This window comes from Dermacentor albipictus, chromosome 1 (genome assembly GCF_038994185.2).
Source record: "Dermacentor albipictus isolate Rhodes 1998 colony chromosome 1, USDA_Dalb.pri_finalv2, whole genome shotgun sequence".
NCBI classification, from domain to species: domain Eukaryota; kingdom Metazoa; phylum Arthropoda; class Arachnida; order Ixodida; family Ixodidae; genus Dermacentor; species Dermacentor albipictus.
Genome location: NC_091821.1, coordinates 366,853,767 through 366,880,051, shown reverse-complemented (window position 1 = coordinate 366,880,051; position 26,285 = coordinate 366,853,767). Strand labels below are relative to the sequence as shown.

The 26,285-nt window shown below is 49.8% G+C and overlaps 2 protein-coding genes across 6 annotated transcripts in view; one reads left to right on the top strand and one right to left on the bottom strand.

Annotated features, from left to right (window-relative positions):
* Positions 1-24,918, bottom strand: part of RhoGEF64C (Rho guanine nucleotide exchange factor at 64C) — a 164,983-nt gene extending 140,065 nt beyond the window's left edge. Inside the window, exon 1 of the mRNA XM_065438562.2 lies at positions 24,539-24,918. The gene's annotated coding sequence lies outside the window, so the exon portion shown is untranslated. The remainder of the gene's footprint in view (positions 1-24,538) is intronic.
* The window catches only part of LOC135906942 (uncharacterized), a 125,732-nt gene that overhangs the window by 46,713 nt on the left and 52,734 nt on the right, over positions 1-26,285 (top strand). For 3 of the 5 annotated variants that reach the window (XR_011511360.1, XR_010565855.2, XR_011511359.1), the window contains exon 1: positions 8,646-9,099. The exons of 1 other annotated variant lie outside the window; for it this stretch is intronic. The gene's annotated coding sequence lies outside the window, so the exon portion shown is untranslated. Of the gene's footprint in view, positions 1-8,645; positions 9,100-26,285 lie in introns of those variants that run through there. One more of the 5 variants, XR_010565856.2, reaches the window with a different exon arrangement.

Sequence of the window (26,285 nt, the reverse complement as noted above, 5' to 3'; positions counted from 1 at the left end):
ATCACTCGAGTCACGCCGCATAATATCTCGCCTCTGTCTTCTTCATCATTTCTACTATCACGAAAAGCTGCAACCCCCGCACAGGACGTCTAGCCGCCTAAGCCATGACCATAGCATCGCACGCATCAACTGTCGCACCTTAGCTCTAAAGTCATCATTTTTTCCGGATGCGATAGCACCATGGAATGGCCTTCCAAATACCATCGCATCATGCACTAACCGCTAATCATTCCGGGATAAACTAAATGACCATTTTTCATGAGGGCAATAGGTTCCTGTCATATTCAATTCGGCACTCTGAACAGCTGATTATTTTTTATTTTTACTTGTTTTCCGTGTGATGCCTTTTTCACTCTATTTTTCTCGTGTATTAATTGAGTGCTTCATATATATATCTATTTTTTTCTCGCGTTTCAATCCCGTGAATCTTACTTTGCATTGTATACGCGTGACAAGAACATTTCACTGTTACATACTTTTTTTTGTTATTGTTTTCTTTTGTCAATTTATTCTTTCTCTTTGACCTTGATTTTGCTCCCCCCTTATGTAATGCCTTCGGGCCTTTAAGGGAAAAATAAATGAAATGAAATGAAATGACTTCAGAGTCGACCTCTCGAGTTCCCACTCTTGAATCTGATAAGAGGGCCCGAGCCAACAAGCGGGTAAATATGGCACACACACGTCTTTTATATAGAGAGAAGAGGAGAGCAGGGAAGAGGCTCTCCATTCACCACAAGTGTTTGCACTATACCGTGTTTGTGAGGTCGCTGTAAAAAAAAAAAACATCAAGAACCAAAAGGAAAACGGAGAGCGAGAGGCCACCCACATTGAATCTGTGCACATGCGCTTAAGGATTCCTCCAAAGGAAAGAGGGCGCTCCCATCGTCTCGGCGCCAATACGCGCGCACTTGGAACATTGATTGAAAGGCTCAGCATGTCCCCCAAAGTTGCAGGAATGAGCCCGCGTCCTCAAACACGGTTTCTCCCGTTGTCTCATAGCGCTTATTGCCCTTTCGTTAAACTCGCAGGGCAGTCTCGGGCCGGAAATCTATACGCACTGATCACCGAAGGTGCTTATACGACGTAGGACGTTCATGCGAAGCTTACCTGGTAAGCTTTCCTGTAACATGTCTTCACCGCATGGCAATTCGAAGTTTATTTAACAAGGCAACACCGTGCCACTCCTCCCCATGCCTCGCAATGTGGGTCTGCATTCACAGACAAGCTCTAACGCCAGAAATGTCCGTATAAGAGCAAATACCAGCCGATCGTGGTGTTCGACACATCATTGTTAGCGAAGGTGAGTGGACAATGGCAAACGGCACTCGCAAACGAAAGTATATGTGACTTCAGCCCGCGGAGTCCTATAAGTACTACGCGCAGTCAGTTTATAGACAGCAAATATATCGAAAATAATAAAGCGACAAGGTGAGATCGGCAAGCGAGGCTTCGAGAGGAGGCTGGCAGCGGAGTGTTTACTAAGGTTAGGAGGAGGAAATACCCTATCGCGAGCATCCCAACTTTCTAGGTCAAGGCGGACAGCTGGACTATTCCGCGACGACGGCGCCGCTTGCGGTCTCCCTCCCAAGCGCCGACCCTGACTGACGCCGCTTATAGCTCCAGGGATCTGACGCGGACCGGTGTATTCAACAGCACGACATAGCTAATAGTTTTTTCTTTTCTTGGTCAAGTGAACATGTTTGTAGGTATTATACATAATTAATTAGATTGATTTGAATGTACAGTGTATGTATATTGCTGTATGTGAATTGTTATAATCTTCCCGTAAAAAAAAAAAAAAGTGTACTTCGCAACTTACCATGTCGAAACTGTGCCTGCGTGAATTCAGGGTGTCTAGGGCCTAGTCAGGTGACCACGTGTGTCACCTTTAGCCCTCTTCACCCGGGCAACTGTATATTGTCTAAATTTCAATAAAGTCAAGTCAAGTCAAGTCAAATTTCGTGGTTTGACCTTCGGGCTCTCTGACGCATATTTGCTCCGGCATGCAGAGTGTACACCTAGATTCGTCGATTGCTCGGTAAACTGCGCGTGCGCTTTGCTGCGAACTGAGTGATTTCAACACGAGCGGAAAGTACGGTCGTGCTTGTCACGTGTCAGTCGCTGGCTATGCGTTACGTATGATTTACGCATAATTGCAACTGCATGTCAAGTTCTTAGTATGTTTGTAAAGTGCACGTTTATCTTTGGCTCTCGGAGACTGCGAAGGCTTTTGATCATTTCTGTATTTTCCATTCTCATTGTTCTTTTAGTTTAGCGTTCTTGTTCGTTTCTTTTTGCTACTATTTCGGGATAGCGGGCTCTTTAGTATTATAACCAAACTTCGCACACTGCCGCGCTTAATACCGCCGGGTACTTCCTGTACCGTCGCAACAAACGACAACAACGCCAGGTTTGTCGTTTTATTTCCACCTCTGCGAGGACTTAGAAGAATGTGGAAATGACTGCTACTCTGCGAGAGAGTACCAATTTCGCACTACCGTGCGCACCAGCAGCGAGAAAGAAAAGTTCTCCCTAAGCAGCCCCAACACTTTCAGCGCGACGGCGTCCAGCGATCAAATCTAAAACGGTCCGAAGGCGCGCCCAGTCAAGGCAGCCACCCGCTGGTGCGTTGAACTCGGCACTCGGTCGTGAGTAACAAAGCGATTGGATAGAACGAAGATAACGCCTCGGCGGTTTCCGGCTGCGGTATAACAGTCGCCCCGATTCCCGCGGCGAGAGGAATGGGGAGAAAAAGAACGCCGCGTCAGAGAGCGTGTCGTGACTGCCGCAAATACGCACGGGCCACAATTACGCGCTCTCCGAAGGCGTGCACGGCGGCACCACTGCGCGTGGATCGAGCGCTGTCAATCGGCGCCTGGCGCGCGGAGTCGTTATCCCGAGTCAACGGCGCCCGCCCCGGCGTTTGACGCTAAATCAATTGCGTTACGCAAGGCGGCCCGCGAGAGGCTGCTGCTCGCTTTCCCTTGTTCGTTCTCTTTCTTTCTTTTTGTTTTTTTTTGCTTGGCATACACAACAGCGCTGCAATACGCGCGCAGATTGCCGCAGCATTTCTCGGCGTCCGTATACGTGTTTCTTCAGCGCAGGCTAGGCACTTAAGTCACGCCTTCAGAAGGATATGAGTATATATAAGCGACCACGAGGCGACAGCTATAGCTGCAGTGGTTTCCATCTCCCAATTAAGTTGTTTCCGTCGTAAAGGTGTACTGCTCGTGAATGCAAAGTCTTCGCTGGTAGTGTTTGCAGATTCGGTCTGAGCGCTGTCCTCGATTCTGTGTCCCGGTAAAATGGGTATGGCGTCCAGAAATAGAATGCCATAATCGAAAGCTTTAGTTGAGCGTGAAACTACTGCCGTATTGCAGTCCCAGCGTCACAAGCGGCACCTGGCGAACTCGTTTCTTTTTCCTTTTTTATTTATTTTTAACTTTAGAAATATAAGAAATATTCTGATATTGCGGTACATTTGCGACTGTGTTGATTTATTTGCTTGTACGACTGTGTGGTATTATTCACGGCGTAACCTCCGCTTTGTTGTTTCTGTCTATACTTTCCTCAAACATGCGCCAAGCAAACAAGCACGACAAACATTTCTGCACATTCTGGCTAAGCACTTAAAAGCTCACAAGCTGCGATCGCTACTACAGCTGCGCGGCTTGGTGTTAATACCAGATTGAAAATTCAGTGAGGGGCAGGCTGCAGCTTTTTCACACGCCTTACTTCATTTTTCTCTTTCTTCTTGAAAATTTAATCCCTCCCGAACGAGGAATTTCGCGAGGTCTTCAACTCACTTTTCACTACCAACATCAAAGCGATTGACAAAACTTCGCTGTAGGTTGTGACTTCGTTCCTTTTCTCATTCGTATCCTCGAAGTTTGCTCATTGTATACACATTTACTCCTGCTACAAAACAATTTGATATAACTAGCATAAATCTGGCGGTATACAACGTTTTCTTATGCTGCAATGTACGTTAGCAAGCTTATCGTTGATGTACGTTGCGGCCCTGGCTTGTCGGTTTCTTTGTATACAGAGATATACAAACCAGGCCGCAAGCAATTTTACGTGTTTCCGTCTATATAGCGGCGCTTCTGGGCCAAAGAGATCGATTCTGAAGATGGCGAACCGCCCAATGAACGAAACCACCAAGCAAAGTTCCGACGGCCGTGCCGAGAAGTTTCAGTTCCACACAAAAGCACTCCAAATACTGGTATTCTAGAGCTCCGTATGTTCTTTTTTTTAAATTCTTATTCGCGAAAAAAAAAAAAAACGTTTCCCCGGCACACTCGTCAGCCCCGTCGAACCGACTGGGTGCTCTCTGTTCCTTTTATTTTTTTTCCCCTTCTTTTCATGCGCGCGCGTCCGTGTGTCCCTATTAGCGTGTCTCTCTCGCTCCAGCGCTTGATGGGGCGATGTAGGTCGCGGGGGCGACTGCGAAAAAGCCCGCCGCGCGCGGGACGTGTAACCCGGAAGCGGCCGCGGCGCCCTGCGCGCGCTCGTATTTCTCCCTGACGTGGCCGTTTTATCGGGGAGCGCATATCAGCCCGGTGGAGCGTGAAGCGTGCGCGCGTATTCACGAACGCTGTTCGACGCAATCTTAGCCGCGGTGCACGACGGCATGCCGCCGCGTCATGCGGACTGCCAAGTGGGACGTCCGAGTCTTGTTTGCGGCGAGGCTCACGGTCCACCGCGACCTGCGGCCCACGCACGTCTCGTCTCGGGACAGGACACGTGTCCGGCTGTCCGGCGAAGACCGTAAATTCGCAACGCGTCACTGACCAACTGAGCTTGGCTCTGCCTGCGGGTTGATTGCCGTTTGTCGAAGCGCGGGTCGGGAGGTCAAGCGCTCTGCTCACGCAAGTACCGGACACGGGACAACGCGCGCTCCCGGGGCGGGGCGTCGCTGTTTTGCTGTCACGTCGAGAGGCATATGCACGCTTGGCTATTGGTGCTTAACGCTGAATCCTGTAAATCTGCTTTATTTCTTATTATTTTTGTCGTTATTCACGAGCTATTTTTCTGTGCTACCGTACATATCGCACCTACCGTCACCTATTCGATCAAAAAAAAAAAAAAAACAAGAAAGAAAGCACGCTATCTGGGGAACGTGAGAGAGATGCGAATAAATAAATAAGATTCTACACACAGCCGCCACGCCATGAAAAGACGTCGTTGTTGACCCGATGTGCGATGGCCTCACTATATGTGGTTTGGCCAAACAAACGGGCGGTTAATTTTGAAATAATGAAGGGGCTCATTTCGGTACTTTCACAAGTTTGCGGAGCTGTTCATGTGAGTGCGTGTTCTTGGACTGTGTCTCGTGCCTTGCTTAAATTCGCATGTGTTTGGGCTCCGTGTTTGGTCTCAGTTCAGTGTTCGTGCTTCACGAGCTTTGTTTGTTTGTTCCTTCGTTTGCCTTCAAAGGAGGAGTAACTGGTGAAAAAGCAGTCTTTAAGTTCATGTCATAAAAAAGGCACGCAAATAAAACATGAAGCGGAATAAAGTATATACTTGCATTTTGTGAGAAAGAACAAAGTAACTGCAGAGAACAAGAATAGAACTCTGAGCATATATGACTTTCATGAACAGTTTACTACGCGTAACGAACGCTTGACAGTCGTGATCATGAGCTAGCCAGAATGGAGGGAGAAGCTTCGCGGTCTTTCTCTGTACCGTTAACACCCGAAAGTCCATGCAGCTTTTCTTTATTCGATCCTACAATATAAAAAGAGAGAAGTGCGTGGGATTGCAAAGCCAAGAACATGTCGACAAGCTTCTATGACTTTGCGCAGCTCTGGTTTCGACTTCCTGCCACGTAGCCTCACGTCAGATCGGCATGCGGTGCTGTGACCCAAGTGTACAAAGCACAACCACTAGAAATGCGCATGAAGAACCACAGCTTTGTTTTTCGAACCGGGACCCTTGCCCGCATACAGCCCTTGCTCGTGCGCGTGATTGGCTGCACAGGCACCAGTTTCACTGCAACGCCGAGGTCAGCTCCCATGGTACCACACATCGGGAAGCAAATGCGGGGTTTCTTCAACCACACAGCATGTGGATGATCAGCCGAGGTCTTGCCTCAGCAATGTAATCTTTAAGCCTGCCGCAACAGACACTCCAGGGCAAGAATGTATTTTATAAAGCTTGTAAAAAAGTTCACGGACGATTACGATACTCCCTAATTGCGAAATTTGAGCGCAGCTTTATATGTGTTTTTTTTTGTTATCGAAATGAAAATAAACGAAAGAGATGTAGTCACCCTATAATGGTGACGGCTACTCCTTTCCTCATAGCAGATTTCGCAATAGATATATTGGCTGGCGCGGACAATCTGTCTCGTTCGGCACATTGCAAACGGAACGAAGTGTGACGCGACTGCCTCGCTAATCGGACGATCGCGGGAGGCAGCGCGTGGGTGACGCGTGGGCGCGATTCACAGCAGCCGCCGCAGACAGACCACCGCTCATGCAGCGCTATGTTTCCAAATGTGGCATCGGCGGACGCGCTCGCCGCGTGTCATCGATGAATAGATGACGTCGCGCTACTCTGGCGCCATCTTGTAGCGCTCGCCGCCGCAAAGCCCGACTTGCGCGGCACTACTCTTTTCTTCTCACGCTTTCGCCATACCCTCCTCCTCAGGTTTCCGCCTCATGGTTCCGCCGCACCCACCTCCTCCGCTTTCCTTCTCGCGCTCTCTTCGATATCGCCGTCTTTCATCCCCCCTTGCACTCCGCGTTCGCTCTTTCATCCTTCGCTGTGCTCGTTTGCTCGGTTAGGAAGCTGCGCTACAAAACGCTTGTCTACTTAACCCCCCGAAGGACGATGACTTGCTTTGCAGCGCGTACGGCGCCAAACACTAGAGGCAAAGCGGACGCGGAAGGCAGCGAGTTTGTGTCACAGTCGGTCGCCTTGCAACCACGGCCGCAGGCAGAGCGGGCACTTCTGGCTTCCCTCTTCATTTCGACGCTGTGCTGCTTTGTACAGGCTTCGGGATCGCGAGGTTTCCGGTGCGTCTTGCGCTGTTGCTCCACTACAGGCTCGCGGGCGAAGTGCGCCCGTGCATTGCACGCGATTACAGCGCCCCTATAGCGGCGATAGCGTCGTCTTGGGGGCCGCAGGACTCAATGAGGCCTTGTGAACGTGGCCTTCGAGGTCGGGGTGCGCGCTGTCTTTTTTACAGCGCGAGCCGCCAGATCTCGGAGGCCAAGTTGTGAATACCTTTTTGAGTATGTGCGCGAATCTTCGTTTGGCGTCAGTGTGAATTCATAGGGTGCGCGCGGTGTGACATTTTACCCAGTTTTTTTTTTTTTAACCTGCAGTGGAGCAGCATGCCGTACCTGCTTGCAGGCTATAGCTAACGTCGGCAGTTTCTGTTAGACAATAGAAAAGTGGCTGCATTGGGGTTTACCTTACTGTTGTGCAGCACACCTCTCACTGGGCAGAATGGTTCATTCTATATAGCAGGAAAAAAATAACTGAAGCTAAGCGGGGCACAGTTGGCACAGCGGGCACAGCTAAGCGGGGCACAACTATCACGCTGTCTTTTTTTTTTTTTTTTTACAGAACAGTGCGCAGCTGTGTACGTCGTCTTCCTCGAGGTTTTGCCTTTTGTTCGTACATTTCCCAGTATGAAACGGAAAGCGGCGTCGTTTGCGAATTCTAGAATCGTTGCTGAACTATATGTAGATGCTGGTCCTTACGGTATAAATAAATCAAAGATGCGCTTTGTTGAGGATTCAAGATCGTGCTGACATCCTGATCGTATTTTATCAAAATTTCACACGTGTCTGCGAATATCGTATACAGGCTGGCGAAGAGGAGACGAGTGAGCTCCCGGAACGAGCCATATTGCTGCTTCACTTACCGGGATCCTGTTTAATTCGGGTTTTAAATGTGAAAAATTATATATTGAGTCTCACATGCACTACGAGCGAAGTATGTGAGTCATATAAATCGTGCAATCAATTGTTATATTTATAAAGTAATACGAGCTATTATTAAACGCATTGAGTGCTTCACCCAGCGTCTGGTAAATCATTTCGAAAATTTAAAATGAATTGTGGTGACTAAAAATTAATCGTCCCGAAAGAGTAACTTATCGCCTGTTTGCGGCAGCCGAACCCGCTATCAAGCTTTCCTGTCAGGCGTAGTCCAGTGTATACCGCTCTAGAGCAGCGAAGCTTCCTAAGAAGGCCTTGTATGCAGACGAACAGGTGCCTCGGGAACATTTGCTAGCTCCCGTACATTTCCTATACGGCACAGACAGGACACGTTGGTGGCTGCAGCCGTTCTGCCGCCGTGACGTCAATAGCGCATATGCAAATCGCGCGAAATCACTCGTATATATACGGAGGCAACGGACGCGCGCGCGCGCGCGACCCAAAACGGTTCGCCCACTTTTCCGTCTGGAATAGCAAGCGCAGCGGATTCGCCCAGCGAGGACTGCATTGCTCACCACTCGTCGGGAAGACGACGTGGACGAGCGCCGCGCGCATTACCATATATTCTCGCTCCGTTAAAGATGGGTCACGTGGGTCGCCGCGCGCGTGCGCCCGCCCGCTTGCCCATACGGAGGAGCGCGCAAGCGACTCGCGCGTCGTACACTGCGCGCGAAAAGACAAACACACAAACAGGACGACCGGGAGAAGAAGGAGGCGGACGTCGTGACCAGTCCTGACGTGATGGGCCGGCCTCGTATACCAGGAACGCGCGTTCGCTCACGCACATATACGCACGGGCGATGAAGGAAGAAGCGCGCGCCTTCTCCCGCATATAGCGGCGAGCGCCAAAACCGCCATTATACGGGTACGAGCACGGGGCCGTCAAAGTTTATACCACGTTGATCTCTCTCGTGCAGCGCTGCGGGACAGAGGCTCCTCTGCTGGCGCATGTGGGAGCCCCGGGGCGTCAACGATGCGGCGGAGAGCTTTAATGACGAGGAGGCTATGCAGGACAGCGGCTATGTAGGAGGCGCCGCTGGGACGCTGGGTGTCGTGCCACGGTCAAGAACAAAGTCTTCCTCGAGCAAGCGGAGATGATCGACCGCCGGCGGACAGCGGAGTGAGGGAAGGTGGCGCTTTCCCGGTAAGCTTACCGGTTTCGCTGGCTGCCGAAGAAAGCTCGTCTGATCGTCGGGGGAAGGCGGCAGGTCGTGGAGGAAGATCGAGCGAAATCACGCGCGCGAATCCGTTTCGTGCAAAAAGTTAATTGTATTTTTTTTTTTTGGTTCGCTTATTGCCAGAGATCGTCCGCGTATTGTGCAGGATGCGAAGCAGGCACCAAAAGCTGCCTCCAATGTTCACGTTAATGCATTCACAAAGCGTACATTCATATGAGCTTACGTGCCGTGAAAGCGTGAGGTCGCGAATGTGTTTCTATGTAAGCAAATGTCCCCCAAGCATTTCTTTCTTATTTCTTTTTTCTGCACTGCGCCTGAAGTGCTGTGTTTCGTGAAGCTCCGTGTCCACCACAATATAAATCGGCGGTAGTCATTACGGCGAATGTCTACCGATAGAACGCCCCGTATTTAAGACCACAGCCCTGGATTAGCAACGCCGTAGTAAACCGGGAAATTTGGACGATGATGTCGAAAACAAGGAGTTCGTCGAGGTAGAACAGTGACATGGCGCCCGCAACTAACCATGCCCATTCGATATATCTTGAAAAAGAAAATGCGTGATGATAATGTTACACTTTTTCTGCATGTACCAACGGTTCCTTAGTACAGGATTACAGTTCAGACAGTTGAAGTTTCCATATATGGGAATTCTATTGCGGAGCTAACCATGAGGCTCTTCCCGTTTCTCTATAAAATCGGCATTTCTCACTCTACTTTAAACAGTGTACTTGCCAGTTGATTAAAGATACTCATATTTTTCATCTTTTGCTCCTAAGTAAGCAAACCGCCTCCTTTATTACACCTTAGACAGGCTGGTTACTAAACGCTGTTACGTTCGACCTGGCGAACTTCGAGGAAGCGACAGTCCCCAACCGAACGGCGCCGGGATGTCTACACGCATTCGGCGGACCAAGTATTGTTAGTAGATTCGCCGTCACCATCACGGTTTGTTTGAAGCGGTGGAACTCCTGGAAGGTGTTTTGCGGCGCCGTCTCACGGGTCTCAGAAGTCGTCACCCAAATGGACAGACGCGGCGGCCGCTGTCTGCGGGGTCAATTCTTGGTCCAAGAGGCGCCTGCTCAGGGCAAGACCCGTGTCTGCGAAAACTCTCTCACCTTGGTGTGGTCAGTGAAACCTGTGCTGAAGTGAGTGTGTAAACCCTCCCCCTCAAAGGCGGGTCGGCTGCGATGACTTTGGACGCTTCGGATTGGTCGAAGGTTGAACGGCCGTTTTATCTCACCTAGGGATCTAGGGAGGACAGAGTGTTTATAAGCAGCCGTGGCGCGGCTGCTGAGGGTGCATTCGCTTTCAGTCAGGCTAGACTGATGTACTGTAACGTTCTCCTGTAGATGCTGTAAATAAATCCCATATTCTTCGTTCTCGATGAGAACAAGTCTCTCCCTTCAACAACCTCCTGAGCCTGGATGAGTCGGACGACGGCGTGGGCCAGCTATCATCTATTTTATGTCCGACCCCAACCCTTACAACGCCAATATGCTGTTTGCGCAATATTTTCAAATCTGTGGCCGCTTCAGTTTTTTTTTCTATTCCTGCGCCTAATATCTTTGAATTGAACACTTGTCATGATATACGAGCTTGCGGGAGCTACGTCTGCTTCTTCGCCAGGGAACCGACGATCAGGTGCCGCTGTACGTCGGTGTTTAAGATTAAAAATAAAATAAAAATAAAATAAAAATAAAGAAAAAAGGTTTATAGTTCACTGGTATCAAAATTCTCAAAGTGTTTTAGAAATGCACACAAGCGGCTCTCTATGCATGACGGAGGGACCTACGCGTACCTCTCAATACAGCTTGGAGTATGCGGCACATTTGCACTTGCAGAACCGAAAATGTTTTTTTTGCGTACAGGGCGGGTGACGTTCGCCAGCTCTGGGTCCGTCACATTTAAGGTCTCTTCACGTGTAGTCGTGAATCTCGTTTCGTGAGCCGCGGCCTCTCACACCAAGGGTGAACGCATCGAGAAGATGCACGTATGACTGCGGCGTTTTTGCGCTCGTGCCGACGAAGTGCAAGACGTCAAGTCTCGGTTCACGCGAAATGCCACTCTCGCTAAACGGTGCATTTAAGACTCGCGTTAAATGCGGACGCATTTTTCTTTTTTTTTTCCCCTACCGCATTCTCGAAGATGGTCCCGCTCGGCAATGACGACGGGACCGATAATGACGACGGCACTTTTTTCCATCACGACGCACGAAGGAAACCGAAGAGCCGATGCGCCTCTCTCCTCCGTGGCGTTCCTCTCCTTCTGACGCCACGTTTCTGCAGCGAGCACCTCGCGCGATCCGGGCCTCCATCACGAATGGACGACCGCGCGCCGTCCTTGAAGCGCTTTCATTGTAGCCATTCTACCCGAGCGCAAGCAGCGCGGGATCGCAGTCGAGGCGACTCGCTGCCGCGGCAGCGACTGCATTTCGAGATCGCTACCTTGCTCTGTACACACGCTCCGAGTCAAGGATATCAACTTGCCAGATGATCAAACCGCCTTCTCCTCCCTCGCCATATTTCTTTCTTATTTTCCTCTCCTCTCTTTCTCTCTGGCATCAAACGATCAGGACGCGCGGCCGTGCAAGAAAGTATACGTGTATGCGTGGCGATACATACACACACTTCGCGGCGCTGTACCGATCGACGGCGCGTCGTATCCTCTGTCCCACAAATGACTTCTTTGTCAATTTTGTAGCTCTTGCGATGGAAGAGCGAACGCGCGCGCGCCATTGCTGGCGTGCGCACTATATTTATGTTCCCGTCTGTGACGCCGCCTTTATCGAATTCCATTCTCCCGAGTTGCTGCCGGTCTTGAATGCCCTCACCGCCTTGGAGACAGGCGGAACTTTATGGCCCAAGGTGCTTGTTTCCAAGGGGTCTTAGTGCCTTCAGGATCAGCCTCTGGGGTTGTCGGCGCTATGGCGAAGGCCATCAAGATGCTACAGCTCCGGTTTTCTTGTTTTGTACCTCGTTGTATACGTTATAGTCGATGCCCGATTCACTCTTTGGTGTTCCTCTTGCGAGTGAAGTTAACTGCCCTTTCGCCTCCTAGTAAATGGATGTGTGCTCAGACCGAGCGAAGGGTACATGCAGACACTATCGTAAGCGTTTCTTTTTAGTCGACGGAAATCTAGAGTGCTTACAACGTGTGGGAGCAGTGCTGACGAGAAACGCGCACCCTTCTCAATGATAGTCATCATCGTCATGATCAATAGCTCAACATTAAGTAGGCTGCATTACCAAGGCCTGGAGTATATACCATCGCTGGGATACAGTGATCTCCAATCTTACTCGTTCTGGATATGCCGACTTCATCTTTGTTCTTCAAGTTCCGTTGTCAATCGGTCCTCCAAGTGCCCTTATGCGCCATCGAAAAACATGCTCAACATGAGGCAGGAATTCTGCCAAATAGAGATAATTTGTTTCCGATCGTTGTATTAATCAGCGATCTGTCGGGGTGGTCAACAATTAAATGTTTAAAAAAGAAAATCATCACCAATGCGCATGACCATTAGCGGACGGCCTACTATCTTATACGGGTATAGCTATACCACAGCCCGTAAGCGTTTAGAGTTATGATCACGGTTAAAAACATATAATGAAGACGCTTCCATTCGTAAAATTGACTGTTTAGTATAATATATACCATGCTTTATATAGGTCCTGTGTAGTATAGCTTGGTTTTCACAATGTACAAGAATCAGCACTTCGTACGTTATGTAGTACATATATAATGCTATAGCCATTAACAAATAATGATGTGGCAAGTGCCCAGACATAGCCAAGAGCAGACAGGATGTAGTGGGCGCTTAGCGCCCCCTGCCTCCTGTTTCGTCGTGTCCGCCTTTTTCTTTCTTCACTTTTAATGAGATGCGCTAATTCATGAAAACGTTATGGAACACCAATTCAATCAAACTGCCACCCTTGTGGACTTAGGCCCGTATTCAGAAACAGAACTTAAGTAGGGCGTCACTAAGTGCGGGAAAAGTACAAGTGTTAGGAAAGTTTTAAGCGAGTACTTTAAAAACGACACTTAAGTACCACTTTCGAAAGTAACACTTTTCGAGTCAAGTATGTCGTCTGGCGTTGAGGATGCGTAAATATTTTACGTCTACGATAGGTTCAATCGCAAAAAAAAAAAAAAATTTGCAACAGTTGTGGATACAACTGTTGCAGTGCTTGCCGCGCATTCTTCTGAGTAAAATACAAGGAACGGTTTGGTTTTAGCGCCTTACTCAAACTCGTCTGGCCACAAGTTCACGTTGGTTCTCGCAGCCACTGCGGTTCTGTGTGTCGCCGTCCGGACATTTTTTTGGTTTTGCTGCTGAAAACTTGGGGTGTTCTTGCGCAGAGAGTGTGTGTGCGTTGCGTGTTTTCAACCTGCGCGGACGATGGAAAAAAGGAAAACAAACTTTTCCGAAGAAGAACGCGCCGTGCTCCTTGAGTTCGTTTCGCGCCATTGCAGCCTTTCGACAGCGAAAAACCTCCGCGTCGTCTCCTCCGGGACTTCTGATGGGTACATGAGTGCAGTAAATGCACCTGTTCACACCAGGAAACCATGCGATGGTGTATAGAACTGCTCCATTACGGATGCCAAATCATTAGCATCTGGCAACTTCAGGAGCTGCGGGAACAAAGTCTCTTCAATCATTCTTGACATTCGTGCAATGATTAGAGACGCAGTTGCTTGCGAAACATTAAGGAGGTTCCCGGTGACAACCTGAAATGTTCCGGCGCCGTAGAATCGCAGCGCGATTAGAAGCTGGAGCAGCGGCTACCCGAGGTGACCGCGTTCGTTGTCTTTGGGGACCAGTGGCAACATTTCCAACAGCCGTAGCACCGCTTGCTTGGAAAAGTGGTACCGCCACGAGAATTCCGCGTCGTTCTATACTTCCGTGGGATTCGGTCGAGCCTTAAGCCGTGGCCGTAATAGCCACACGTATCGGTATGCCTCATCCTCCGTAATATTGCGTACACGTCCGGCGAGATCGTCAAAGTCGTCGAGGCTGCCGTAGCAGGCGGCCATCTTGCTTGCCATGCGAGAGTAGCAAAAGTCGCACTTAAGGTTGCCGATGACCGTACTTTACTTTCCCGCACTCAAGTGTCCATTAAAGTTTACTGTAAGTACAAGATTTGTCTATGAAACGCGTTAAGCATCGACCGGCTACTTAAGTCATAAGTTGAGGGTAAGTTCCGTTTGTGAATACAGGCCTTAGACACTGCCGCTATTTCTTTATCTGCATAAGTTAGGTGCCTTTTCAATATGACGTTTGTTTTTAGCACTTGTGTGTGCGTGCGTGTGGACGCGCGTTGTAAAGAACGGCGGGTTGCACAACAAGATTGTCACCTTGCCACCCGATTACGACAAGGGGTGCAAGACGCGCACCTCCCGCTCTCCGCCGCTGCAGCTGCGAGGCGTTCAAAGAAGCGACCTTTGCGCTGGAATCCGCCGCCTTCCTCCAGCCCGCTTCGACATTGTGACAAGACGAGTTTGGTGTGTGGACAATGATTCCAGAGTTCCTCAACGCGGCGCTGATCTGACACGCCTGAAGAAGCTACCGCGGGAACGTCTTATTTTTGCGCTCTCACGGTTCAGCATGTTGCAAAACAACGAGCGTCCCTCGAGCGGCGTCGATTTTCCGGAACGGCACCACCTTCAACGCCGTCGCTTGGGCTTCGGAATGTGTGTGCCTTTGGGTCTGAAAACTGGTCTTCAGAGCAGCTGCGAGTTGGTGGTGTGTAAACGAACAGCCGCCGCGTCGTAGGACCAGCGGATCGAGTGTATAAAAACTGTGGTTGTGCGATTGTTGGACACACTTCTCTTGAGCAGTCATGTTAGACTGGTTCACTTCTCTCATGCAGTCCTGTTGGACTAATACTATTTTTCTCAAACAGTCATGTTAGACTGAGTTAATTTTCTGTAAATAAACCCCTTTTTCCTCGTTCTCGATGAGAAGCAGTTCTTCACTTCATCAACGATCTCAGCGTAAATAAGTTGGACGACGGCATGGGCCAGCTACCTTCGAATTCATGCCGTACTCCAATCTTGGCAAAGGACCACGGACGAAGGGATTGAGCCCCCAATCCTGACAACTGGCTGACAGCGGTGAGATGGACTTTGCGACATGGTGCTGTATCTGTGGTGAGTGCTTGGTTTTTGCTTTGACTCTCTAGGCTTCATTTTGTGGTTGTTCTGTTTAGAACAGTAGGGAAGCTAGATTGTTGTGTGTTAGCTAGGTTGTGTTTTCCTAGCTAGATTTAGAGAGCAGAATCAAGGCAGTAAAGCAGCAGTCATGGAGTTAAGGACACTGCTGAGAGACGAGTTGTTGATTGTTGGTGAGGAACTGGGCCTAGATGTACGCAAGGAAATGCTCAAATCGGAATTATTGGAGCTAATTTCCAATCAGGCCAGTGAGCAAGATATTGAAATGGGATTGGAACTTCTCAAAAAGAGAGAGAAACGGGAAAAAGAAAGAGAAGAACGAGACAGAGAAAAACGAGAGAGAGAGGAACGCGATAAAGATCGCGAGATAACAAAAATGCAACTTGAACTTGAAAACAGACGTTTGGAGTTGTCTCAAGGAAGTGAAGGAGCTCTGGGTCGATCAAGTGAGGCAGAATCGTACCGCATGGACAGGCTATTAAAGCCATATGAGGTCGGGACCGATATAGGCTTGTTCCTTTGCAATTTTGAAAGGACTTGCGAAAAGATGAACTTCGGCCCGAGTACATGGCCACAGCGGTTGCTGTCTATGTTGCCGTGTGAGGCGGCGGAAGTAATCGCCAGACTGAGTGTGCAGGATGCATATGATTATGCAAAAGTTAAGGCTAGTCTCCTGAAGAAATACCGCCTTTCAGCCGAAGCTTTTCGGCAAAGGTTTAGGAGCACAGGCAAGAAAGATAGCGAGGGCTATCCGGAGTTTGCATATAGCTTAAAGGCCAACCTAGTCGAGTGGCTTAAAAGCGCGGAAGCGTACGACAGCAGAGACATGATCATTGAATGCATGTGTCTAGAGCAGTTTTACAAAACCATTCCCCAAGCTGTGAAACTGTGGGTGCAAGATAGAGGTAATGTAAACACTGTGGAAAGGGCGGCTGAATTAGCCGAAGAGTACGCAACCCGTAGAAAGTTGAACGCCGAGGAGGGAAACTGGGACGGTCGAAATGGACCGCGGAAGCCATTTCCGTTCAAAAAGGGTGCGCAAGCTAGACGATCCGAGCCTGTAGACATGGCGGAAAAGCCCGCAGAAAAGAGCGAGGAGAAAGTTAACGGAGAAACCGCACAAAAAGAACAGAAAAGAAAATTCGAATCTGTCAGACCAATTCGCTGTTACAAATGCCACAAACTGGGACATATAGCTGTAAACTGCGAGAAGCCAAGCGTAGTTTTTTCCTACGTGGAGGAAAAGGATGAGAATATGGAACTTTTAAGTCCATATCTCCACGACCTGCAAGTTAATGGAAAACCATGCCGAGTGCTAAGAGACAGTGCCGCCACGCTGGACATTGTCCATCCGTCTTACGTGATGGTAGAGGACTTCACCGGAGAAGTAGCATGGATAAAACAGGTTGTAGAAGAACACAGCGTGTGTCTGCCCATGGCCAAAGTCAAAATCAGTGGACCATTCGGGGAGCTAGAGACTGAGGCTGCAGTTTCCAAATTTTTGTCACTGCAGTATCCCTACATCTTTTCGAATCGTTCGAATCAGTTACTGCGTGACAGAGGGCTCAAACTGGGAGAGGGCATAGTACAGGCATTGACCAGAGGCCAAGCTCGTAAGATCGCGGCGCTTTCGGCTGAAAATGCTCAAGCTCCTCCAGCTGAAGCAGAAAAGGGGATAGCTTCAATACCCGAATCCGAGCTAGGCCCGACGGACAAAAGAACAGTTGAGGAGAGCCTGCCAGTTGACCAGCTCAATGAGAGCGTAGCACTAGAGTGTCAGAGTTCTAGCCTGCAGGAAGAGCATGCAGACGCGCTCCCAAGCGAGACAGGGTCGTTATTATCACCGGCCTCAAAGAACTTTGATCAACTCTTACGCGTGGATAGAGAGTCACTGGCAGCTGAGCAAAAGAATGATGAGAGCTTAGCTAAATTACGGGACACAGCTAAAGAAGGCATTGCTAGGCGCAACGTAACGATACATGAGAAAGGAGGATTGTTGTATCGGCATTACAGAGATCGAAAGGGTAAGATTTTAGATCAGTTAGTCATACCTACTAAGTATAGGGAGGACCTTTTGAGTCTTTGTCATGGAAATGGGTGGTCCGGCCACCTAGGCATAAACAAATCAAAGGAAAGATTGCTTATGGAATACTACTGGCCTGGCTGTTTCAAAGATGTAGAAAACTTTGTAAGATCATGCGACGCCTGCCAGCGTTCTGGTAAACCAGGAGAGACTTGGAAAGCTCCACTGAAGGTAGTGCCCTTAATAACAGAGCCTTTCAGACGGCTTGTAATAGACACGGTAGGGCCTCTTCCAAAAACAAAATCAGGCTACAGGTACTTGTTTACCATGCTGTGTCCGGCTACCAAGTTTCCAGAAGCAATCCCTTTGAAAGAGCTCAGCTCCACTGAAGTAGTAGACGCGCTTTTGACAGTGTTTGCACGAGTTGGGTTTCCAGCCGAAATTCAGGCAGATCAAGGGTCAGTATTCACGAGCGCACTGACTTCCACATTCTTGCAAAAGTGCGGGGTAAAGTTAATACACAGTTCTGTCTATCACCCTCAGTCAAACAGTGTAGAGAGGTGGCATTCGGTGCTTAAGCGAGTTTTGCGTGCGCTCTGTTACGAGCACAAGGAGGACTGGGAGAACTGTCTGCCGGCAACTTTGTTTGCTTTGCGAACGGTTCCACATGAAGCGACAGGGTTCTCACCAGCAGAACTAGTGTATGGGAGGACACTCCGTTCTCCACTGAGAATGTTAAGAGAGATGTGGGAGGAAAGAGGGGAGAGTCCAACCGTGGTTGAATACGTGCTAAATTTACTGGAGCGGCTAAGCGCAACCCAAGAACTAGTCGGAAAGAACATGGCACTAGCTCAAAAGAACGCCAAATTCTATTATGACAAGAATGCGAGGCTTCGTACGTTTAACGCCGGAGACCAGGTAATGATCCTCAAACCTTCAAGAAAGAACAAGCTTGAAGTTCACTGGGACGGGCCCGTTAAAGTGTTGCACAAACTTTCAGAAACTAACTATGCTTTGAGAATGCCCGGTCGCAGGAAGGAAGTGAGGATATATCACTGTAATTTGATGAAGCCGTATGTAGAGCGGAGCGGAGTCGTTAACTATACTGTCAAAGAGCCGGATGGCATCGGTACCAAGTTTAAGGAGGATAGGGCAACCTCCAACTCTGAAATCGGCCTAGAAGAAGTAGTAGAACACTCGGTAAGCTCGCATGCTCTAAGACCCGAGCAGCTAGATGAGCTAAAAGGGGTGTTAGGGGAATATCTCGACAGATTCAGCGATCGGCCGGGTAGAACCGAACTGATAACGCATGAAATTGAGCTGACCTCTACCGAACCAGTAAGATCAAAACCTTACAGGGTGTCTCCAAGACAGAGAGAGATTATGGAGGCAGAGATACAGCGCATGCTAGAGTTGGGAGTTATTGAGCCCGCTGAGAGTGACTACACGTCACCGCTAATACTCGTAGAAACCCCTAACAAGGACCCTCGTCCGTGTGTTGACTACAGGAAGTTAAATGCGATCACTAGGGATCAGCTGTACCCGATACCCAACATTGAGGAACGAATTGAAAGAGTTAGCGCTGCTAAATACATTTCAACTATAGATCTCGTGCGGGGGTACTGGCAAGTTCCCCTTTCCGAAAGTGCCAGCCGCTATGCCGCATTCATCTCGCCTGTAGGCACTTTTCGCCCTCTCGCACTCAGCTTCGGGCTGAAGAACGCGCCGTTTAGCTTCTCTAAGTTAATGGATATTGTCCTAAAGGACTTGCAGGAGTTCGCCTTACCTTATCTTGATGATGTGGCCATTTTTTCGGACAGCTGGGAACAACACGTATCGCACCTCAAACAGGTGTTCTCACGGTTGAGGGAAGCCGGCTTAACGATGAAAGCGGAAAAGTGTAGGTTTGGTTGTTCGCAGGTTACTTATCTGGGCCATGTTGTTGGTCAGGGCATGAGACGGCCGGCTGAGCTGAAAATAGCTACGATTGGAGATTTTTCTCAGCCGCGCACGAAAACGGACGTTCGTTCATTTTTGGGACTTGTGGGGTACTATCAACGGTACATTCCGAATTACTCACAATTGGCAAGTCCATTAACAGACGCCCTCCGAAAGGGAGCACCGAGTAACGTACACTGGGATAAGGACAAAGAGAACGCTTTTCAAAGTTTGAAAACGCTATTGGTTTCTCGCCCTGTGCTTCGCGCGCCAGACTACACAAAGGAATTCATAGTTCAATGCGACGCAAGCGACAGAGGTATGGGCGTGGTACTTAGTCAAGTCGGCGACGATAACGAGGAGCATCCTATCCTCTACGCCAGCCGTAAACTAAATGTAAGAGAGGAAGCCTACAGCGCTTCAGAGAAGGAATGCGCTTGTTTGGTTTGGGCCGCCCAGAAGTTGTCGTGTTACTTGTACGGAGCGAAGTTCATCTTCGAGACCGACCACTGTCCTCTGACGTGGCTCAATCAAATGTCACACAAAAACGGCCGCTTGCTCCGATGGAGCCTCACTCTCCAAGAGTACAACTTCTCCGTTAGATATAAGAAGGGAAAGTTGCATAGCAATGCGGATGGTTTGAGCAGGCTAATTTGAATTCTGCGTTTGAGGGTCCCGCCTAAATTTTAGGGTTACTAGTGTTAATTTTATTGAGCGAAGAAGATCCCCTCTCATTTAGCAGGATTCCCTCCATGATTGCTGAATTTGTCAGCAGGAATTTGCTTCAGAAATTGGCATAGTGAAATGCAGCATTTTTTTTTGTTTCTGCACTTATGTTGTTGTTGTTTTTTTTTTTGAAGCCTAGCGAGTCTAAAGTGAGAGCCAATGCACGTCATCTCGGCGCAGAGCCGTGTCGTGGGGTTCATTTTGCAGTTGCCTGTCCTTGTTGGATGTTTTGGGGCGGTGACATCAATGCACAAGTGGTCGCTGCGAGCCAAGACATCAATCCCCCCCTGACCAGCAGCCGTTCTCTTCCTGCCTAGCGGTTGTCAGCGCTAGACAGTCGAGACTTTTGGGGCCATGGAGGCGCTGTAAAGAACGGCGGGTTGCACAACAAGATTGTCACCTTGCCACCCGATTACGACAAGGGGTGCAAGACGCGCACCTCCCGCTCTCCGCCGCTGCAGCTGCGAGGCGTTCAAAGAAGCGACCTTTGCGCTGGAATCCGCCGCCTTCCTCCAGCCCGCTTCGACATTGTGACAAGACGAGTTTGGTGTGTGGACAATGATTCCAGAGTTCCTCAACGCGGCGCTGATCTGACACGCCTGAAGAAGCTACCGCGGGAACGTCTTATTTTTGCGCTCTCACGGTTCAGCATGTTGCAAAACAACGAGCGTCCCTCGAGCGGCGTCGATTTTCCGGAACGGCACCACCTTCAACGCCGTCGCTTGGGCTTCGGAATGTGTGTGCCTTTGGGTCTGAAAACTGGTCTTCAGAGCAGCTGCGAGTTGGTGGTGTGTAAACGAACAGCCGCCGCGTCGTAGGACCAGCGGATCGAGTGTATAAAAACTGTGGTTGTGCGATTGTTGGACACACTTCTCTTGAGCAGTCATGTTAGACTGGTTCACTTCTCTCATGCAGTCCTGTTGGACTAATACTATTTTTCTCAAACAGTCATGTTAGACTGAGTTAATTTTCTGTAAATAAACCCCTTTTTCCTCGTTCTCGATGAGAAGCAGTTCTTCACTTCATCAACGATCTCAGCGTAAATAAGTTGGACGACGGCATGGGCCAGCTACCTTCGAATTCATGCCGTACTCCAATCTTGGCAAAGGACCACGGACGAAGGGATTGAGCCCCCAATCCTGACAGCGTATATAGAAGTCTGTGCTCTTCGTGATTTCTTTGCGTAATTGCGACCTATCATTTTGCTTGTCCGGATTACCCGCTTCTGCGAGTCCTCACCGCTTTTCAAATGCCTTCTTCAAGTTCTAGTTCAACGTTACTGTTGATTATATGGTTTTGCTGTCGACTCCAAATGTGGTGGCTGGCGTCAGAACCGCACAAATTACGTGGACATGAATTTAATTCAGTCGATTGTCCCGCCCCTTCAGGACAATCCCACTTACTTGTACGGTCCCTTCAGCTACATACGTGTGCAGCCTGACAAATTAGGGCCCCCTGTCGAACGCTTCTTGATTTTTGTACAAAGCTCCGGCGTTGCAGGTTGTTTGCGAATGCGCAATTCCCCGCGAACCTCTCGCATGACTCAATGTACACCACGGGACTGCGAAACGAAGGGTCGTCATATATACGCTATATGAATGCCAATTGCACAGAAGCAGTCTCGACGTTCGTTAAACGCTGTCGCCTCCGGTCGTACAGCATTCTGGTCGCGCCAGTGTAACCACAACTGCAGCGCTGAACCTTAATCGACAGAATATGACCAGATCTTGTATTGCAGAAGTGTACAGTCAGCATCGAACAGATATGGCCAGAGTGAATGGAGATATTGAAAGGTCAGATATCTAAACAACAAAAAGAACCCTCTTTCTACTCAACCGACAGTAGTATGAAGGAAACCGCCAGAAAGAAAGCTCAGCAGTTGACAAATAATTCGTCCTGGTCCGCGGTAAGAACGCTGGACCAACGCCCTTTGAAGTTAATGCTTTGAAGCTAAGGGTACTCTCAGCGACGACCCCAACACCGGGAGAGCATTTTTAAGTGCGATGTTCACTTTTCTGCTCCGGTCGATAGCACAGTGTTCGTTCCACGTCACACTTCTCGGCTCGACACTATACCTTCTTTCCCTTCAGTAATCCTTCGCTTTTGTTGTATAACTAGGCTTTCTTAGCTATATTTTGTGTAGCACATCCAAGCGTGCTTAAAACAACATTCCCTTAACACATCGGGGGAACCCCGCGCACAGCGGTGAGAAGATGAAAACACCTCGGGGTCGCCGCGGCGCGGTCGCGAGGCGACACGGGCTCCGCGCCTTCCTTTGTCTCGCCGCTTGTCTTCGTCACCGGGCCCAGAGAAGGTACGTGCGCCCACAGCAACCCGAACCAAGGGGGCGACCGGGTCCTCCCCTTTTGTCTCCCGGGCGACCCGGCCAAGCGTGTCCCCGTGTACACCGACGACGCCGGGGGTGCGCCGCGTTCGGCGGGGCGAGCTGGCTGCAGTCGTCGCCGGAAGCGACGCCCGGGCCACCCTCTCGCCTTCCCACGGCGGCCGATCGAGCAGCGGCGCTTCCGGTCCTCGCACGCAACGCGATCTTCCGAGCCCCTGCGGCTACCACGGACGGCGACCACACGGAGGAGGCACAGATTCGACCCCGTCTTGCTGGGATCTTTTTCTCTGCTTGCTTTCCCACGGGAAGCGGCCTCGTGTGCTTGGCTTCACCGCGCCGCAACAGCTGCTGACCGAAGCGGGGTCTTCTTCCTGGGGACCTGTTGCCGCCGCTCACCCCTCGTCGAGAGAGATAAGCGCCCGCCGCGTACACCCCGACCCGTCGCCTGCTGTGCACCCGCGGACAAAGAGAAAGAAAGGTGTAAAAAAAGGGTGTAGGCGCACTGCAACTCCCGCTTTTGCAGTCATTACACGGTGTCTGGACTCTTTCGGCGTCATAAACTGTGACGATAGTTGCATGGGGATCACCTGCCCGGTGCGTCTCCTTTCCTCTGGAACGTACATTGACGTCGATTTCAAGTTTTTTTCCATCGAAGGGCAGCGACTTCTAAGTCACATTAAGAGGGCTCATCTCGCTTTCACATTAATTTAATTAAGATATTTTCGTAATACGTTATTGATTTTCGCCCGTTTGCCTACTAATTCTTTGTAAGCGATGAACCAGGTTCAGCGTTAGATGGTTAAACTCGTATTTCTTCTGTCCCACTCTATGTGCCTCGGCCATGTAGATCTACTGAATAGTTACGCACAAATAATATGGAGAGTAACTTGAGAAGCGTCGGGGTGTTTTGATCCCTCGACGTAAACACAGAAGGAATAACACTTGTGGTTGAGTGCATGTATGCGTCACAGTATGGCGGCTACAGATGTGTTTGCACTTTTGATATCTTCTTTCTTCTTTAAGAGAGCGCGGGGCATCGCAAACATTTCTGTAACGAAATCCGACACACGATACTCTGCAGACAACTTCTTCGATTCGCTCGTCACGTATTGAAACATTTTGTTTACCACTCTGGCAGCAATAAAACGCTCTCTGGCGGGTTCGTCGCAACTCCGCAGGAGGTGAGCGTCGTCATGCACGAGCATGCTGTTTGCACCGTCGCCGTGGACGGAGATGAAACCAGAGAGGAGACACTCGCAGAATCTGACCTTAGCTGCGCTGTCGTTGACTGATGCAACTCGCAGTACGTGTGCGCGTATACATTAAACAGTCGACGCTCTGTATAGCTAAGGTGCCATGTTCTCGCACGTTCTTGTCTTGATGGGCGCGAACCTACACTTGGCTTGTCTATTCCTCTACATAAATAAAGCTCAGCTTGGCCTCCGGCTGCAAACGAATGTTCTGACTTCCTCACTTGTTAAATCAAGAGTAAACGTATTAAAGCGATTCCAAGGCCATGGAGCAATCGCACACGCCCAGTCGCTGATGCATGTCTTCACACGAATGAACATGTTCATTCACGGCGGCGACATGCCAGTCTGCTGAGTCAGCTGATAAGAAAGGCTCATGCTCATTAAACACGACCTCGTGAAACCTTATCAGTTAATGTAATGAATGTTTAATTTACCTGGCTCTCCGTCCTGCTTCAAGCGTCACTGCGCAAAGCGTTCATGTTGCTCTGAAGCTACAGGTACAAGTGTATCCGTGTCGTCGCTCTTTCGTCTCAGAAAATTTAGCGCCCGTATCGTCGATGTATTTTCCGAGGAAACTTCAGCAGCAGGGGAACTGGAAACATGGCCGTAACAAGTCATAGTCCTCCTGGGAGGTTACACTGAAAGTTACCAAAATCGATTCGTACTCGGTGACGTTCTCATGGTTTTAATGCTCACTCGATTTGCTAGAAATACCTTACTTAGTTATATTAGATGCAAATGTCAGCGCCTATAGTTCATAGAAACTTCCCGTAACGTTTCTCGCGGATTGCAAGATTAACGACGACGCGGCGTTGCACTACGCTCGTATCCTAAACTACGTAGCCTGGTCACCCAGAACAAGCGCTGGAGCGACTCGCGCTTGTTAACGAAACTTGGCGGTTAGAATATTGCAATAAAGAAAACAAATGCAAGTCAGATCGGATGTTTCTTACCTGGCCCTTGCAGTGACACAGCCTCGGGACAAGCCCACTTAGAATCCTTCTTCGGAGGAGGCGAATCACAGATTGATGCGCACACACTTCCGGAAGTTCCTCTCCGCACAAAACGGTGATGGAGATCGTCCGGGGAGTTCTGTCCCCGCGTGCGCGGCAGTCCAGGACAAGAGGTCCCGGGGGTCACGCACGGACCGTGGTCAGCACAGAGGAAGGCCAGCAGTATAAGCACTAGCACGCACACAGTGTGTATCCGTCAAGAGGGGGGGAAGAGGAGGGAGAGAGCAGAGATGCTCGCCGACAGCGGCGAACGGCCCCGGCCAGCAGCTCCTACGCGTCCACGTTGCCCGCACGACAGGTAGAGTTCGACTGGCCCGGCCGGCTGGCACGGCCGTGCGCCGCGCGATCCGGTTCGGCCGCGGGCGAGAGGGGGGGGGGGGGGGGAGCGCTGCCTCCCTCCTTCCCCGCATCGCCACCGCTCTGCTTTATTTCCGCGCCGCGCACGCCACGTCAAGGCGCATGCGCTGCGCCCCACCGCACACGGCGGCCACTCGAACGTCACCGCTGGTGCTGTCACTCGGTGCAGTCTGACGTACGTCGGTGGCCCTGCAGCTGTGGCGCTGTGCCGCTGAACGCGAGGTGACGGGTTCGATTCCCGATAGCGCTCACTTCACTCCGATGGGGGCAGGATGCAGAAACGCGTGTGTATATAGATTTACGTGGAACGTTAAAGAAGCCAAATTGTCCGTATAGTCATCTCTCCGCCCGAAACTTCCAAAGCGATTTGCTTTGGGACGTTAAACCCCGCGTCTTGACGATTTATTTCATGTCACCATAAAGTTTGATAAATGCACTGACTGGCCGTACGCGAATCCGTAAACAAAAATAAAAATGAAGAAAGAAAAGGTAATGAAGGTTTAACACAGCTTTAACGAACTAATGATACCCGTCGCCAGCTGTCGCTCTGTAGCTGCGAAGTGTTTGCCCATGCGTTGCGCACGGGCGAGTGCCACCTGGCAGGGACGGTAAAAGAGTGCTCTAGAGAGCCAGTATAGAGAGAACCGCGCGACGTTGCTCTCTAGGGCAGTCCAAGCACATCTAGCATTTCACGTACACATTGGCTTGGCTGTAATGGATGCAAGCGCAAGAAAATTTTCGCTCGAACAGACTAGTGTACTCGATACGCCCGCACCTCCCGGCAGGAAAGAGAATCGTCGGTGGTAGAGTATCCAAAATCTGCGTTTTCAAATAGAGCATTTTCAAATTTTTCTTTGTAGTATTGTAATATTCCCAGCCAACGCACCTGTACGACTATTCCTGTTTTAAAGTCGGTCACTGAGCCGACACGCTGGGCACAACCGAAAGCTTCTGTACTAAGAGCTCGAGAGAGAGGGGAGAGGGAGGGGAGCATGGAACCTTTTAGAAGGAACAGCATGACAGCACTGAGTTACAGGTTGCGCCATTAGAAATCCTTGCACTAGGTTGCACTGACACACATAGAATGCGTTCGCGTTAAAAATGGGCACATCCTGGCTGATGAAAATGAATAAGGGCGACTGTTCGTTTGTTAGCTTGCAAGAATAAAAATCGACCCATTCCATGACGCCAACCGCAGATGGAATATTCCAGCTTCGCAGCCCGCTTTCCGACTGCTGCGTACAGGCTTCACTTGCCTAGTTCCATCGCGAGTTTCATACACAATTGTTTCTTTTGTTTGAGTACTACGCCAAAAATGTGAGTGCATACA